General features: G+C 42.1%; 1 protein-coding gene across 1 annotated transcript in view; it reads right to left on the bottom strand.

The window, feature by feature from the left end:
- Positions 1 to 14,466: 14,466 nt before the first annotated feature.
- Positions 14,467 to 16,738, bottom strand: part of LOC116989291 (basigin-like) — a 34,419-nt gene continuing 32,147 nt past the window's right edge. The window contains exon 9 of the mRNA XM_033046517.1: positions 14,467 to 16,333. The gene's annotated coding sequence lies outside the window, so the exon portion shown is untranslated. The remainder of the gene's footprint in view (positions 16,334 to 16,738) is intronic.

The raw sequence follows: 16,738 nt of genomic DNA, 5'->3' as shown, positions 1-16,738 counted from the left end.
GAAAAGTCAAGGTTAATAAATTATGGTCCAAAATTCCAAGAGTACTTTACATTGAAACCTCATTTACATTGGACCTCATTGAATAGTGAAAGGCTTGGATAGAGTGGATGTGGAGAGAATGTTTCCACTAGTGGGAGAGTCTAGGACTAGAGGTCATAGCCTCAGAATTAAAGCATGTTATTTTAGGAAGGAGATGAGGAGGAATTTCTTTAGTCAGGGGATGGTGAATCTGTGGAATTCTTTGCCACAGAAGGCTGTGGGGGCAGTCAGTGGATATATTTAAACCAGAGATAGATAGATTCTTGATTAGTATGGGTGTCAGAGGTTATGGGGAGAAGGCAGGAGAATGGGGTTAGGAAGGAGAAATAGATCAGCCGTGGTTAATTGAATGGTGTAGACTTGATGGGGTGAATGGCCTAATTCTACTCCTATCACTTATGATCTGATGACAAGCCATAGGACATATCTGCTGGAACATTACCAACAAATGCAAAATTGATAGAAGTCCATATTGCTTGGAGGATCCCAGATTATCAACGATTATTATTGGCACTAATCATACAATTAACACTTTGAAAAAAGGGAAACAATAGTCTCTGATACCGATTGCTGTTACAATTGAGTAATTTACTAGATCGCTGTACGAGGCATTTGAAGTGTAATGTGGGTTTGGACACCTGCTGGGTATAGTGGGAGGTTTCCTTATCTGAAAGTTATTCGTGAAATAGCCAAGTATTTTAGAAAATTACAGCTCTGAGAAAATACCAGCCCACAGACGGCAAGATTTATTGATTTCAGTTTGACAACATGCTATTACAGGATTGATTTCAAGCAGAGATCACTGTTGTATGCACAAGTACAGTGAGGTACATGTACAATGAAGGATCTTGGTTGCAGCAGCATCACAGGCACATATAGTGCCCTCCATAATGTTTGAGACACAAAATAAAGGCAATTTTTATACATTTTGGTTTCACCGTGTAGAAATTACAGCAGTGTTTATACACATAGTCCCCCCATTTCAGGGCACCATAATCTTTGGGACACAGCAATGTCATGTAAATGAAAGTAGTCATGTTTAGTATTTTGTTGCATATCCTTCGCATGCAATGACTGCTTGAAGTCAGCGATTCATGGACATCACCAGTTTCCTCTGGTGATGCTCTGCCAGGCCTGTATTGCAGCCATCTTTAGCTTATGCTTGTTTTGGGGGCTATTTCCCTTCAGTTTTCTCTTCAGCATATAAAAGGCATGCTCAATTGGGTTCAGATCGGGTGATTGACTTGGCCACTCATGAATTGACCATTTTTTAGCTTTGAAAAACTCCTTTGGTGCTTTAGCAGTATGTTTGGGGTCATTGTCTTGTTGTAGAATGAACCGCTGGCCAATAAGTTTTGAGGCATTTGTTTGAACTTGAGCAGATAGGATGTGTCTATACACTTCAGAATTCATCATGCTACTACCATCAGCAGTTGTATCATCAATGAAGATAAGTGAACCAGTACCTTCAGCAGTCATACATGCCCAGGCCATAACACCCCCACCAGTGTGTTTCACAGATGAGCTGGTATGCTTTGGATCTTGGGCAGTTCCTTCTCTCCTCCATACTTTGCTCTTGCCGTCACTCTGATATGTTAATCTTCGTCTCATCTGTCCACAAAACCTTTTTTCCAGAACTGTGGTTGCTCTTTTAAGTACTTCTTGGCAAACTGTAACCATCCTATTTTTGCCACTAACCAGAGCTGCAGTGTAACCTCTGTATTTCTGTTTCTGAAGTCTTCTGCGGACAGTGGTCATTGACAAATCCACACCTGACTCCTGAAGAGTGTTTCTGATCTGTCAGACAGGTGTTTGGGGATTTTCTTTATAGCGATAATTCTTCTGTCATCAGCTGTGAAGGTCTTCCTTGGCCTGCCAGCCCCTTTGCGGTTAGTAAGCTCACCAGTGCTCTCTTTCTTCTTAATGATGTTCCAAACAGTCGATTTTGGTAAGCCTAAGGTTTGGCTGATGTCTCTAAGTTATTCTTATTTCTCAGTCTCATAATGGTTTCTTTGACTTTCATTGACACAACTTTGGTCCCCATATTGATAAACAGCAATAAAAGTTTCCAAAGGTGATGGAAAGACTGGAGGAAAGACTAGGTGCTGAGAGCTCTCTTACACCTGCAGTAAGGAGGCAATTAAACACACCTGAGCAATTACAAATACCTGTGAAGCCATGAGTCCCATACATTATGGTGCCCTGAAATAGGGGGAGGGGGGGACTATGTATAAACACAATTGTCATTTCTACATGGTGAAACCAAAATGTATAAAAATGGCCTTTATTAAAATCTGACAATGTGCACTTTAACCACATGTGATTTTTTTCAATTACAAATCCAGGGCTGCCGACCTGAGAACTGCAGCCATTCCCTGGGACGCGATCTGATCTGGGAATGGCAGCCAGTCCCTGGGCACGCAAAATGCCAACTTGATCATTATGGACAAATTGGGCCAGCCCCGTACATGTTGTATAACTCTGACTCTATGCAGATCTGAATGGGCTTAGAATGACCATTTAAGCAAAATTGCCCTCACTTTCCCCATTTTGATTCTTGAGATTAATATCCCTTTGCTCTGTTAACAGCATTAAAGTACTTATGAGGTCGAGTCAGGAAAGGGAACATGTTATTTTTTTTTAGTTTGCTTTAATTTGTTAGTTGATTTGTTGGTGACTGCCATAATTTCTGAAATGGTCTGAAAGTAACTTAACTGTTATAAAGCAGTAATAAGTGATGTTTGTCCAAACAATTGGAACTTGCATAAAATGTTTGCATTATTAGCAGGGCAGCCAACTCAAACGCATTGAGCGTGAGACTCACGCATTTCACAAAATTCTCATGCTCTCACGCTGATCACAAAATTTCTCACGCTCAAAAATCTGTGGGTGCTGAAAGTTCAAAATAAAGCAAAAATTGTTTTAGAGGTGAGTAAAAACCATGAGGGGAATATCAGGTGAATGCATAGTCTTTTTCCCAGGATATGTGATTCAAGCACTAGAGGGGATTGGTTTAAAGCAGGGCTGTCAAACTACTGGCCTGCAGGATGATTTTTGGGGGAAAAAAAGTTGTTTAGTTTCTCCCATGCAGATGGTGTGATAGGTGAGACACGGCGGCGGTGGTTCCAGCACCAACCCCCCTCCCCCTTCCCCCCTGAGACACGGCACACACCTCCCACCCTCACCTCCGGCGGTTCTATGTCCGTCAGCCGCTCTGACCACACCCCATGGAGTTTTAACCCCGGCCCGGAGCCTATTATGGGAGGGGGAACACCCCCTCCCACACCCTCCCCCCCTCGGTCGCTACGCTCCCTCGCAATTTCTCACTCTCAACTCTCACCGAATGTTGGCAGCCCTGCAAACACACACAGTTTGTGGAGTACAGAGGCAAATAAATAAATGATGGGTCTGTCCCAAACATTATGGAGGGCACTGTACACTTGGACAAATATACAAGAACATAAATTATACATAAAATTCTACAAGACAGGTAAAAGAAAAAAAAGAAATTTGTGCAAAACACAAAGAAAAAAAAGCAGCTCCATGTCTGTACAAGTGGTGGTTTGTATATGAGTCTTCCTATTCTTTTTCTCCAGAGATGCTGCCTGACCCACTGAGTTACTCCAACCTTTTGTGTCCATCTATGGTGGTTTGAAGTTTTCTATTCAGGACAGGGGTACATTGAGCCTATGCATCTCTATAGCACCATAATGATATTAATACACAGTACAAAAAACAAAATGCTGGAAGAACACAGCAGATCAGGCTGTACCTATGGGGTGAATGGACAGGTGACATTTCAGGTCGAGTCCCTTCTTCACACTCATTTAATATTCAGCATACTGAAACAGAGCCAACTCATACAGTCCCCTTCAATGTGACCAAAGCCAAGGTGGTCTGTTGCGAGTTAAATGCCTTTATATTAACTTCACCCAAGCTCCCATTTCTCCCCTCGTTTCCAGCTCCACTATGAATTACTGGGCAATGGCAATTAAAACCAGAGTCTGGCCCTGAAAACTGTTCAGAAGCACATCTGTTACAACTAGGGTTGCTTAAGAACCTACGGTGTAATGAATCTATTGACGCCAGTTCTATATTCATGTTTTAATTATCTAACACAATGACGCAACAGATGGAGCTGCTGCCTCACAGTGCCAGTAACCCGGATTCGATCCTGACTTTGGGTGCTCTCTGTGTGGAGTTTGCACGTTCACCGCATGGATTTCCTCCATGTTTCCTCCCACAACCGAAAGAAGTCCGGGTTTGTAGGTTAAATGGCCGCCGTAAATTACCGCTAGTATGCGAGGTGTGGATAAAGTGGGATAACATAGAACTAGTGTGAATGGGACGGTGTGGTCTTGAATGGTTAGTGTGGACTCGAAGGGCCGAAGGGCCTGTTTCCATGCTGCATCTTTCAATCAATCGATCAACATTAATTTTTCAAACTCAGGCTTTAGCTGCTTCTCAATCCATTGTCGTAATGGAGTATCAGAGGCAATTTATCATCCCACTGCAGCTCTTCACCATTTCTATGTCAGGACCCAACTTATAATAACATGCTGTCTTTAAATATCTATCTTAGGGGTTTCCTAATCTTGAAGTATCTGTCTGGAGTTACATTTGGACCAAAATGGATAAGGATATTACATTTCCATTTTAAAATGGCATTGGTGATCCAAGTGGGATTTAATATTCTGACAGTTTCATATTCAGTGTTTCATTCAGGTTAATTTAACACGCTGAATTCAAATTTCTCAGCTGCTACAGTGGCGTTTGTATTCATAGGTGTATGTTATTAGGTCTAGTTGCTGGATATAACCCAGGAATCACAAGGAAATGGTAACCCCCAAGAAATGACCACAGCGTGCCTTTCAATGTATGTGCAGTCTGTGGAAAGGAACAGAGACCATTGTGACATGTTCAAAATAATGCAGTGTTTAAGATAAGAGCCATACAGCGTGGAAACAGGCCCTTTGGCCCAACTTGTCCACGCCGACCTACTTGCCCCACCTACATTGGTCCCAACTGCCTGCGTTTGGCCCATATCCTTCCAAACCTTTCCGATCCATGTATCTGTCCAGATGTTCCTCAAATGTTGTGATAGTACCTGCCTCAACTACCTCCTCTAGCAGCACATATACCTGCCACCATTTACGTTAAGAGGTTGCCCGTCAGGTTCCTATTAATTTTTTCCCACCTCATCTTAAACCCATGTCCTCTGGTTCTTGATTGCTCCACTCTGGGTAAAAGACTGTGCATTTACCCTATTTAATCCTCTCATGACATTAAATGACCTCTACAAGATCACTCCCCATCTTCCTGCGCTTTAAGGAATAAAACTCTACCTGGTCAACCTCTCCCTATAGCTCACGCCCCGAGTCCTGGCAACATCCTCATAAATCTTTGCAAAGATAATTGGTAACTGATTTTTTAAAAACATGAGCATTCACAATGCGAGGTCATTTTAAAGTCTGAAGTCACATTCAGGCCACAGAGCAAGGACTTCAGATTTCCTCTCCTAAAGGAGGACTTAAGCTTCCTCTGTCCCCCACACTCCTCCCCATGCACCCTGATGATACCCCTCCTCCCTCCCTCCACTTTCCCTTGCCCCACTCTTACTGCGACACCGCATGCCCTGCCCTTCTCCCAGATGGTCCAATATCAAGTAATTGCCTGCCCCCTCCACCCTACATCCCAACCTCACCCCCACCGCTAAATTATTCCAGCACTTTAATTTTTGCTCAAGATTCCAACATTGCAAGGTGGAAGATTCTCATGCCAACTTCGATGACTACATTCCTGAACAATACGTGTTTGTACATAAATGCCTAAAGATTCATCTGCAGGCAGCAGCACTACCTTACACAATAAACATATATAGTTGCATTAGAATCTTGTAATCTACCTTCAAGATCATTCCCAGACATGACCAGATAGTAGGTTTAGAGTTACAGATCAAGAGAGTATATTTAGGCAATACATTTTAGCTGTAATTATTGACGAAAGGAAAATATGGCTCTGAATAAGTATTTAATTATTGTGAACTGCACCACCATCTATTTCTAGACACAAATTTGAAATAATCTGAAAGCCGGCAATAAGCTATTAAAATCTCTGTCTGTTGTACACACCCCTTTGTATTCTTGTCATCTAATTATAGCAAATGCAAGTGTTGGCAAGGAAATTTGACATGGATGAGATGAACTTGTGATATTCAAAGGATGTAAGCAACACACGACTTGAAACAATCTCGTCAAAGTAAATGGGTTTGAAAGAACAAAAGTTTCAATTTCTCATTTAGTCTTTTGGAGACACAAGAAACTGCAGATTGAATTGATTGAAAATCACAGCATGGAAACAAGACCTTTGGCCCACCAAGTCAACGCACATCATCGGCATCCGTCTGCACCAGTTTTATGTCATCTCACTTTCGGATCCGCTCCCTACACACAAGAACCATTTATCCGACAAAAACCGACACGTCTTTGGGATGTGGAAGGAAACCAAAGCTCCTGGAGGAAACCCAGATGGTCACAGCAAGAATGTGCCAACTCCACACAGACAGCAGCCGAGGTCAGGATCGAACCCAGTTCTCTGGAGCTCGCTGGCAGCCGCTCCTCTGTGCAGTCAGAGGCTGGAATCTTGAACAAAGCACAAAGGTAAGGAACTCAGCAGGTCAAGCAACATCTGTGGAGGGAATGGTCAGATGATGTTTTGTGTCAGAACCTTTCTTCAGACTGATTGGGTTGGGGGGCGGGGGAAAGGCTGGAAAAGAGAAGGGTGGGATGAAGCCTACCAAGTGATAGGTGGAAACAGGTAAGGGCGGAGCGGGGGCAGGGGTGGCATCTGAAATAGATGCAGCCTGACCAACTGAGTTCCTCCAACACTCTTATGTTTTGATTTTTGAGATGCAGGCTTGATTGTTCAAAAGCAACATCATGAATAGGAAGAGAAGCAGTATCTTGTTTCATTATGATTCAGCAGAAGGCAGTCTTCATGACAAAATAATAGCATTATGAAATGATAATTGGAGGCCAAGATACACTGGACGTGGAAAGGACGTTTCCAGTAATGGAAGAGCCTCAGAATAAAAGGACGTACCTTCAGAATGGAGATGAGGAGGAATTTCTTTAGCCAAAGGGAGGTGAATCTGTAGAATCCAATGTTACAGACGGCTGTGGAGGACATCATTGTGTATTTTTAAAGCATAGATTGATAGTTTAGTTTAGAGATACAACGTGGAAACAGGCCCTTCAGCCCAACGCATCCGCATCGACCAGCGATCCCCACACATTAACACTACCCTACACACATTAGGGACAATTTTACATTTATACCAAGCCAATTAACCTATAAACTTGTACATCTTTAGAGTGTGGGAGGAAAACGAAGATCTCAGAGAAAACCCACACAGGTCATGGAAAGAACGTACAAACTCCGTACGGACAACACACGTAGTCCAGATTGAACCCGGGTCTCTGGTACTGTAAGGCAGTATCTCTACTGCTACGCCACCATGCCGCCCCAAGAACAGGCAACAACAGGCAACTATCCCATCCAGATTCTTGATTAGTAAGGGTGTCAAAGCCTACGCGAAGAAGGCAGGAGAATAAGGTTGAGAGGGAAAAATAGATCAGCCATGAATGGCGGAGTAGAGTTGATGGGCTGAATGGCCTAATTATGCTCCTGCGTCTTATCTTCTGTAAGATAATTGGAAAGGAATAATGTTACAGTATATAAAACAATGCAATTTCTGGTTAATCCTTCCTAGCACGAACTGTATTGATTTTATAGTACTTAAATCACAAAGTCAGTTTATCAGTGAGGGTACTGTTGTTCATCTAGTGAATGGAATGCACAGACCACTAATGTTACCATGACCGTGGCTTTCTACATGACAATAATTGGATAGGCTTTATCCTTAATATTTAAATTATCCTTATACCCACAAAATTAAAATATATACATTTGGAGAAGCCCTTTAAGATGTAGTAAGAACATAAGAAATAAGGGGAAGAGTCGCTGTTAGGCTGCTAATTTTTTTAGCTGATTTTGCACTTCAATATTTTCCTGAACCATCTCAATATCACTCGATTCCTCTGATATCCAGAAATTATCATCAAACATCAAGATCAAGGAAAAAGCTTCAAATTCACTAATGTTCTATTTCTTGCAGCGTGCTGCAAACTCTTCACACTTTCCTCCCATACTGGATTCTCCCTGAACTCAATTTAATTCAGTCCGAAAGAGGACGGATATTGAAGTTCCTTTCTGATGTATGCTTAGAGATACAAAGAACACTTGTTTATTATCCATATAGACATGGGCATGATGTGTGGTTTTGTATTTGCCTGCATATATACATCAATCCTTTACTGTATTTGGGTAAGTTCATGAAAATATTTTGAGCTACCATGGTGGGACGGCACAGTGGTGCAGCAGTAGAGCTGCTGCCTACAGCAGAGACCCAGGTTCGATCCTGACTACAGGTGCTGTCTGTACAGAGTTTGTACGTTCTCACTGTGACCGCGTGGGTTTCCTCCCATACTCCAAAGACGCACAGGTTTGTAGGCTAATTGGCTTTGGTAAAATTGTAAATTACCCCGTGTGTAGGATAGAACTAGTGTACGGAGTGGTCGCTGGTCGGCGTGGACTTGGTGGGTCGAAGGACCTGTTTCCGCGCTGCATCTATATCTCTAAAGTATCTCGACTTCAGTGTAGTGAAGATGGAATGAGGCAAACGCAGTGGACACGGAACAGTGTTATGACCTTCAGTGAAATATGAGGGGACCTTCAAATTCTTCGGTAAATGCAACCATACCACTTTAAAACTGGGCATTTGAACACATGCAGTACATGAATAATAGGGGAACAGTGGATAAATAATTTGGAGACACGTGGAACTACAGATGCTGGAATTCTGAAACTATGCCTGTCCATTCCCTCCATGGATGCTGCCTGACCCTTTTGAGTTCCTCCAGTACTTTGTGTGTTGGATAAATAATTTAACTATATGCCCGCTAATTATCCCGTTTACAGGACTTTGAGTTCTTACAGTAAAAAGAGGGCAGCATCATTCAAGGTATCATTTTGTTTTGTTTGTGTGTGGATATTCTTCCAAACCTAATTATCCCCAGATTATTTAACCAAACCCATTTCTCACATTGAACTTATTGTAAGCAGAAGTTAAGAATGTAATTAAATCTTGGATCAATGTAACCAGGAAACAGTCATACCCCAAGACAATGTCTTGGCAAAGATCCTTTTATTCCATACTTTTTCTTGGAAGATTCCTTATCTGTAGAGTGAACACTAATTGTTAACCACCTTATCAGCTCTTCTCCAAAGAACCGAGTTTTTCGAGAGAAGCTGTGGACAAAAACATCCACTGAAGGTCAACTGTTTGGTCCTCCATTAGCAAAGTCACGTCAGATAAGCCCAGAATCCATAAAGTTTCTACTGAAAATGGTGGCCCACCCTACAATCATCTTGAGCCACATGCAATAATATTCAGATTCGGGATCCGAATCCATTTTCAATGCAACTGTCTTGTTTTAAAAAAAAATTCAGATGTTTTCCTGAAAATAGCAACCACCTCTGATAAGGTGGTTAAGAAGGATTGCACTACATTGACCTCTGTCAGTTATGCCCCTGTCCCACTTAGTGAACGAAAACCTCTGGAGACTTTGTGCCCCACCCAAGGTTCCCGTGCGATTCCCGGAGGTTGCAGGTAGTGGAAGCAGGTAGTGAGACTGACAAAAACCTTGGGTGGGGCACAAAGTGGGTGGGGCACAGAAACCTTGGGTGGGGCACAAAGTCTCCAGAGGTTTCTGTTCAGGTTTCCTAAGTGGGACAGGGGCATAAGGGTATTCAATATAGAAGTTATGGATGTTATGTTACAGTTGTACAAGACATACTTGTATTGTATTGTATTGTATTCAAATTTATTGTCATTGTCTCAATTAGAGACAACGAAATGAATTTCCCTTTAGTCAGTATCATAAAAATAAATAAATAATAAAACATATTAAAAATAAAATAGAATTTAAAAAAAAAGCACAAACACAGAAAGTCCACGACACAACATAACACAATGGCACCAAGGTGAGGAAGGCACCATAGTCCAGCCAGCCTCGCCTCCGATCTTCCCAGATGTTCACCCGTGGTCGGGGCCTTCCGAGCACCCGCAGTCGCCGCACCGGGCGGCCCGATGCTCAGGCCCTCTCGCCGGGCTGATGGAACGCCGATGCCGAACCCTGACGGTGAAAATCCTCCTCAGCGGCCCGGACCTCCCAATCAGCCGCCTCCCACCGGAGTCCGCAGATGAGGCTGTAAATGAGGCTGCACTTGTTCAGTTTTGCTCACCCTGTTATAGAATGTTGTTAAGCTGGAAAGAGTGCAGAGATTTACGAGCATTTGACAGGACCTGAGGGCCTGAGCTACAGGGAGAGGTTGGGCATGGTAGGGTTTCATTCCTTAGAATGCAGGAGGCTGAGGGGTGATCTTAGAGGTGTACAGGATCATGAGGAGAATAGATGAGTGAGAGAATAGGTGAGTGCACAGAGTATTTTACCCAGAGTAGGGGAAATCAAGAGCCAGGGGGCATTGGTTTAAGGTGAGAGGGGAAAAATTCAATATGAATCTGAGGGGCAACTTTTTCACACAGTTGGGTGGGTATATGGAATGAGCTGCCAGAGGAGATCATTGAGGCAGGTACTATAACATTTAAAACATCTAATAGGCAGGTACATAGGTAGGAAAGGTTTAGAGGGAGTAAGTTGAAAATATCTGCAGATGCTGGTTTCTATCTGATCTTAGCGGGTCAGGCAGCATTCCTTGTAAAAAAGGATAGGTGAGGTTTCCGGTCCTGACCCAAAACGTCACCCATCCGTTTTCTTCATTGATGCTGCCTGAGTAACTTTGTGTCTATCCAAACTTTAGACGGAGGCAGGTGGGACTAGCGTGGATGGGACATCTTGGTCGGCATGCACAAGCTGGGCTGATGTGCCTGCTTTTGTGCTGTAGCTCTGAATAAGATTGCTTAGAAGAATGTTTGTTCTATGGTGTTGCTTCAATTATCTTCATTCATTTTTCAGAACCTGGGCATTGTCAGCAAGGCCAGAACCTATTGCTCACCCCCAATTATTTTCGTGAGGTGTTACGGGAGGAATTTCTTTAGTGAGATGGTGGAGAATCTGTTGAATTCATTGCCACAGAAGGTGGTGGAGGCCAAGCCAATTGATATTTGTAAGGCGGAGATATTCTTGATTAGTACGGGTGCCAGGAGTTATGGGGAGAAGGCAAGAGAATGGGTTAAGAGGGAAAGATAGATCAGCCATGAGTAGACTTGATGGGCTTTATTTCTTTTGCTGTAGGCACCTCGGTAGTGCAGCAGAGGAAGGTCCTCCTGTACCGAAAAAGAAATAACTCTGTATATTTCCAAGTTAAGATGACGTGCTACTTGGATGAGAATCTGCCAGTAATGGAGTTCCCACAGCTAAAGACCAGGCCCTTCTAGACAGTAGAGGTCATGGGCTGGGGAAGTGCTCTTAGAGTAAAGTAGGCAGGAAACTGTACTTTGTCTTGTTATTATTTAACATCCAGTCCACTGCTGTGGTGTCATCTGCGAACTTGTAAATTGAGTTGAATTGGTATTTGGCTGCATAGGCATGAGGGCAGAAGGAGTATACTAGGGGGCTGAGAACACATCCTCGTGGGGGACCATTGCTGAGGATTATTGTGAAGAATATGTCACTTTTCCTCACTGTGGTCTGTTGGGCAGGAGGTCGAGGATCCAGTTGCAGAGGGAGTGCTGACTCCAAGTTCCACTGGTTTGGAGATGAGCTTGGCTGGGATAATAGTATTGAATGTAGTCTATGAACAGGATTCTGATGTAGGTGTCCTTCTTATCCAGGTGTTCCAGGGACGAGTGCAGGACCATGGCATCAGCCATGCACTTATTGTGGCAGTAGGCTGTCAGTGGATCAAGGTTGCTTGGAAGGCAGGATTTCATGTGTGCAAAGACCAGCCTCCCGCAGCTCATCATAATGGTGGATGTCAAGGCCACTGGATAGTAATCATTAAGGCATGAGATCATGCTTTTCTTTGGCACCGGCCTGATAGCAGTCTTCTGGAAGTAGGTGGGTACCTCAGAATGGAGTAGGGACCCTGGGAATATGCACACTTGGGTCTCACCGGACAAGAGTCATTGCCCTGTGGCCTGCTGCTCAAAATGAGCATAGAATGCGTTAAGTTCATCAGGGAGGGCTGCACTATCACCAGTGATGCTGCCTGACTTTTATTATATTATTCAGAAAGAGTAAAGTAATATTGATTTCTGTAAGAATCAGCCTTCAAGCAACTTTCAAATGCAACTCACAAATAGTAATCAGTTTTGAAATTACAAGGCAGCTGCATTAAAAAAACACTACGGTCTCAGATTCGGGCTGCAACAAATTTACTTATTTGCATGAAGCTCAGAGTAAACAGTATACATTATGATAGACATGACAAACACAAAATGGTGCAAAGATTACAGACAAATAAAGATATAAAAGTAATAATGGAATAACTGAATGAAGTAGAGTTAAGTGTAGATAAGGGGGGGGGGGGGGGGGGAGAAAGATTTAACAGGAATCATAGTGGCAGATTAACATAAAGGGTGGTAGGTATATGGAACGAGGTGCCAGTACATGCACAGGATAGGTTTGGAGGAATGTGGGCAAAACACGCAGGTGGGACTAGTGTAGTTGTCGTATGTTGGTCGGTGTGGGGGAAGTTGGGCTGAGGGGCCCGTTTCCCCACTGTACGACTCGAAGGAGTAATAAGAAACACTTCCATCAGTGGGGAAGTAGTTCTTAAGTCTGGCAGTCCAGGCTTTCAAGCTTCCTGCATCTTCACGCAGAAGGTAGAAGACAGAAATGGAATTGGCCAGGATGCAAGGCACCCTCGATAATACTTCCAGCCTTCCTGATGCTCTGCACCATTAAGACAGACTGGGCACTATTCATCTCTGCAGGTTGAGGTGATCTCAAGCAGCGCAGTTGCCATACCCAGCTGTGAATGCATCCCATCAAAATATGTTCCATTGCATAGAGGTTCAAGAGAATCCTCGAGGACATGCTGAATCTTGTCAAGACATCTAAGTAAATACACCGATGCACTTTCGACATCACTGCTCCATTGTAAAGGAATCAGGTTAGGTTTCTGGCGATATGGATGCCTAGGAATTTGAAGCTAACACCTCAATTGAAAAGGACAAGGCTGTGCTCACCACCCCTCTTCACCCCAACACTGCCTTCTTACACCAACTCGTTTATCTTGGTGCTGATGGCTAGGTTGTTGTTTTGACAACATTGCACAAGGTTCTCAATATCAAGCCTGTCATTGCTCATAGAACACCTCCCTGAACTAATGCTCCTGACTTTTTAAATACTGGTTGTGTGGCAACGAGACTATTTTTTTGCTGACGACCATGATGAAAGTGCCTGATGGATCTGTTGGATATTTGGTATTCCATTTTAGTGCCACATATGATAATGGGCACTACCAATGTGAAGGCCTCGTTTTCAAAGACATTACCGCCAGTGGTTATTGCCCCCTAGGTTATGATAGACACATAGCATGTAGCAATCAGGATTCATTCAATCAGTCTGTTCATTTATTCATCGTTTGATGCAGATTCCACCTGCCAGATGCACATCTTTCAGGACTTGGCCAACTTGGTTGGTGATGCTACTGCCAGATTATTCTTGGTGGCAGATGTTCTTCCAAGCCTTGCTGAACATGAAGGAACAATGATTTTGAGGGTGGCATTGTGGCGCAGTGGTAGAGTTGCTGCCTTATAGCACCGGAGACCTGGGTCTGATCCAGATCTGTTGTCTGTACAGAGTTTGCACATTCTCCCTGTGACCATGTGGATTTTCTCCAGGTGATCCAGTTTCCTCCCACATTCCAAAGATGTGCAGGTTTGTAGATTAATTGGCTTCAGTAAAAAGTGTATATTGTCCCAAGTGTGCAGTATAGTGTTAGTGTACGGGGATCATCGGTCAGCAGATCCAGTGGGCTGAAGGACCTGTTAAAACACTGGAGGGGATCAGTAATAAGAATGGCAAAAAGGCCCTTCGGCCCAACTCATCCACGCCAACCAAAGTGTCCCACCTAAATTATTCCCAATTTGCCCAGATCCCTCTAAATTTCCCTATTATTGTATCTGTCCAAATGTCTTTTAAATGCTGTTCCTGCCTCAACTACCTCATCTGCCAGCTAATTCCATATACCCAGCATCCTACCTGCCAAGTGAAAAGGTTTCTCCTCAGGTTTCCATTAAATCTTTCCCCTCTCACTTTATGCCAAAGTCCTCTGGTTCTTGATTCCCCATCCTGGGTAAAAGACTGACACAATGCGAAAGAATGCACAATTTACAGGTTTACAATTTACAAAGAATTTTAATGATGTAACTTCTGACAGGCATTGCATACCGTTGAGGCAGTGTGGTAAAATGAATTTGAAAAAGTAATCTAATTTAAATTTAAAGAATTATTCTTCAGCAATAAAGATTTAGCAGGAAAAAAAACATAGTACAATTAATAGTATAATTGCCAAATACTGCAAACTCATTAAAAAACCCATACATTTTCAAATCACTTACATTTCCATTAATTTTGAACTGAGGACTTCACCAACTGCAAAAGCAATTTTATTGATTTCCCAAAAATCACAGAACATAACATTAACATGCAGTGTGTCCAAGGCCAACATATTTCAAGCTCTGATGAGCTGATCCTGCAGGGGAACATTTAAGGTTATAACAGGTAGACACCACAAACAACAAAAAAACACCATGTTAATTGGGCCTTTTCTTTCCTGGACAAAGAGGCAGCAAATATATTGGCAAATTAAACTCCAACAACAATGGCACTAACAGTACAGTAGTAATACACTGTGCTATAAATATATTCACCTGCAGCAAACTTGAAATTGCTGTCCACCAAGCAAGAAAATACAATTAAAGACCACAGTTCATGCGCAATCTTATCCGTAATACTGAGAAGTAGAAAAATATTGATGTGAATAATGGAGCATGAGCAAACTCAAGTATGCTTAACATTTTTAAACCCTCATTACAGCATGAATTGTCAACAGAAAACCCAGTTGGTGAAAGCTTGCAAGTCTGGGAATCCCAGTCATTGTTTGAACAAAATCAAATTAGATGGCTCTAGCAGATTAGATTCAGGCCAACTTGGTGTAATCTGATTCTTTGAACCAAAGTGGTAGCAATCTAGATTTTATTTCTTTATTAGAGCTGTATAAACAATAATTTTCTCAAATTACCGACAAGGGCACTAAAATATTGACCAACAGGTTCCACTGAACATACACTTACAGCACAGTATAAAATTGGTATTCGACCGCTTTGTCATTAAACCTCAAAGTATATTTGTGAATTGCTGCCCTCATTGAGTAGGATCCCAAGTATAAAATTATACAGGTGGCATGAAATCAGCAACTGAACAACACCAGAAAAAAAATTATTGTATTAATTTTAACTAACATTCTATCTGACCATCAGAAAATGGCAGTTTCATCTTATTTCCATGATACCCATTAAAATGTAAATTGGATAGACTAGGGTTTTATCCCATCACTTTCCAATGAGCTCAACATGGAAGCTAACAAAATACTTCTCTATTCCACACATCCAAACATTGAATTTAACCATACACTGTGCAAATCACCACTTTCTTGGGTACACATCAACCGAGTCTATAACACTACCCTCACATTATGTACGTCAAAAGCCAATTTGTAAATTTAAACATGCAAGATTAAAAATATGAGAAAAATGAGACTGCATCATAACTGTTGACCTACATGTGATAAATTAAGAGTGAAATATTTGTATTTACAAATTCCAACCACAATAATTATGCTAATCTGTAAATAAAGCAGGATGATAAATATTAAATTACCGCTTATGTTTGACAGAACACACCGGTTTCAATCTAATAGTTAAGAAAAAGCAAATTGTTTACCAAGAACATTTTAGTCCAGTTTATACAGGCAAGATTGGCCAGAAACTTTACAGGTTCCTTTAACTGAGTGACTGCTGGTGCCAATGACATTACACTGTTGTTGAAAGGCACCAGCAATTAAATTATTGTTTTTTTGTAGATCCAATTGCTTTAGGATCTGTGAATAGATCAAATACTTGAATCATGTTGAAGGTGGCATTCTCTATGCCAACGGGAAACCCCATCCATTTTGCAGTCTTGCTTAAAGTTGTGTAGGTCTCCTAGGGAGAGAAAGTGATCTTGACTAAATAAATGTGATCAAGAAAAATGAAAAAGTAGATGGATAGCAAGCTTTGGTGACATGAAGAGTCATAGATCTCCAGTTCTGCACAATAATGTTCAAAAGACTGTCACTCAAACAAATTTATTAGCAACCCAAATCCCAACATACAAGTTTGAATGTTGTTCCAACAGTTCTCTATGCCTGCATGGTGATATAATTGCATTTACAATGAGCTTTAATTCTGAATATCAGGTTACATGAATGAGCAGAATTACTCTCCATTAGTCCATCATTGTTTCATTGTTCTGCCACCTCAGGGCACAATTATAATGTCCCCTATTTCTGAATGCAGGGGACCCAACATTTGTCTTCATTGACCTCTCTATAGAAGCCGTTTCAGTTT

Source organism: Amblyraja radiata, chromosome 29 (genome assembly GCF_010909765.2).
Source record: "Amblyraja radiata isolate CabotCenter1 chromosome 29, sAmbRad1.1.pri, whole genome shotgun sequence".
NCBI lineage: Eukaryota > Metazoa > Chordata > Chondrichthyes > Rajiformes > Rajidae > Amblyraja > Amblyraja radiata.
The sequence above is the reverse complement of the archived record's forward strand: the minus strand, read 5'-3'. Positions and strand labels throughout refer to the sequence as shown.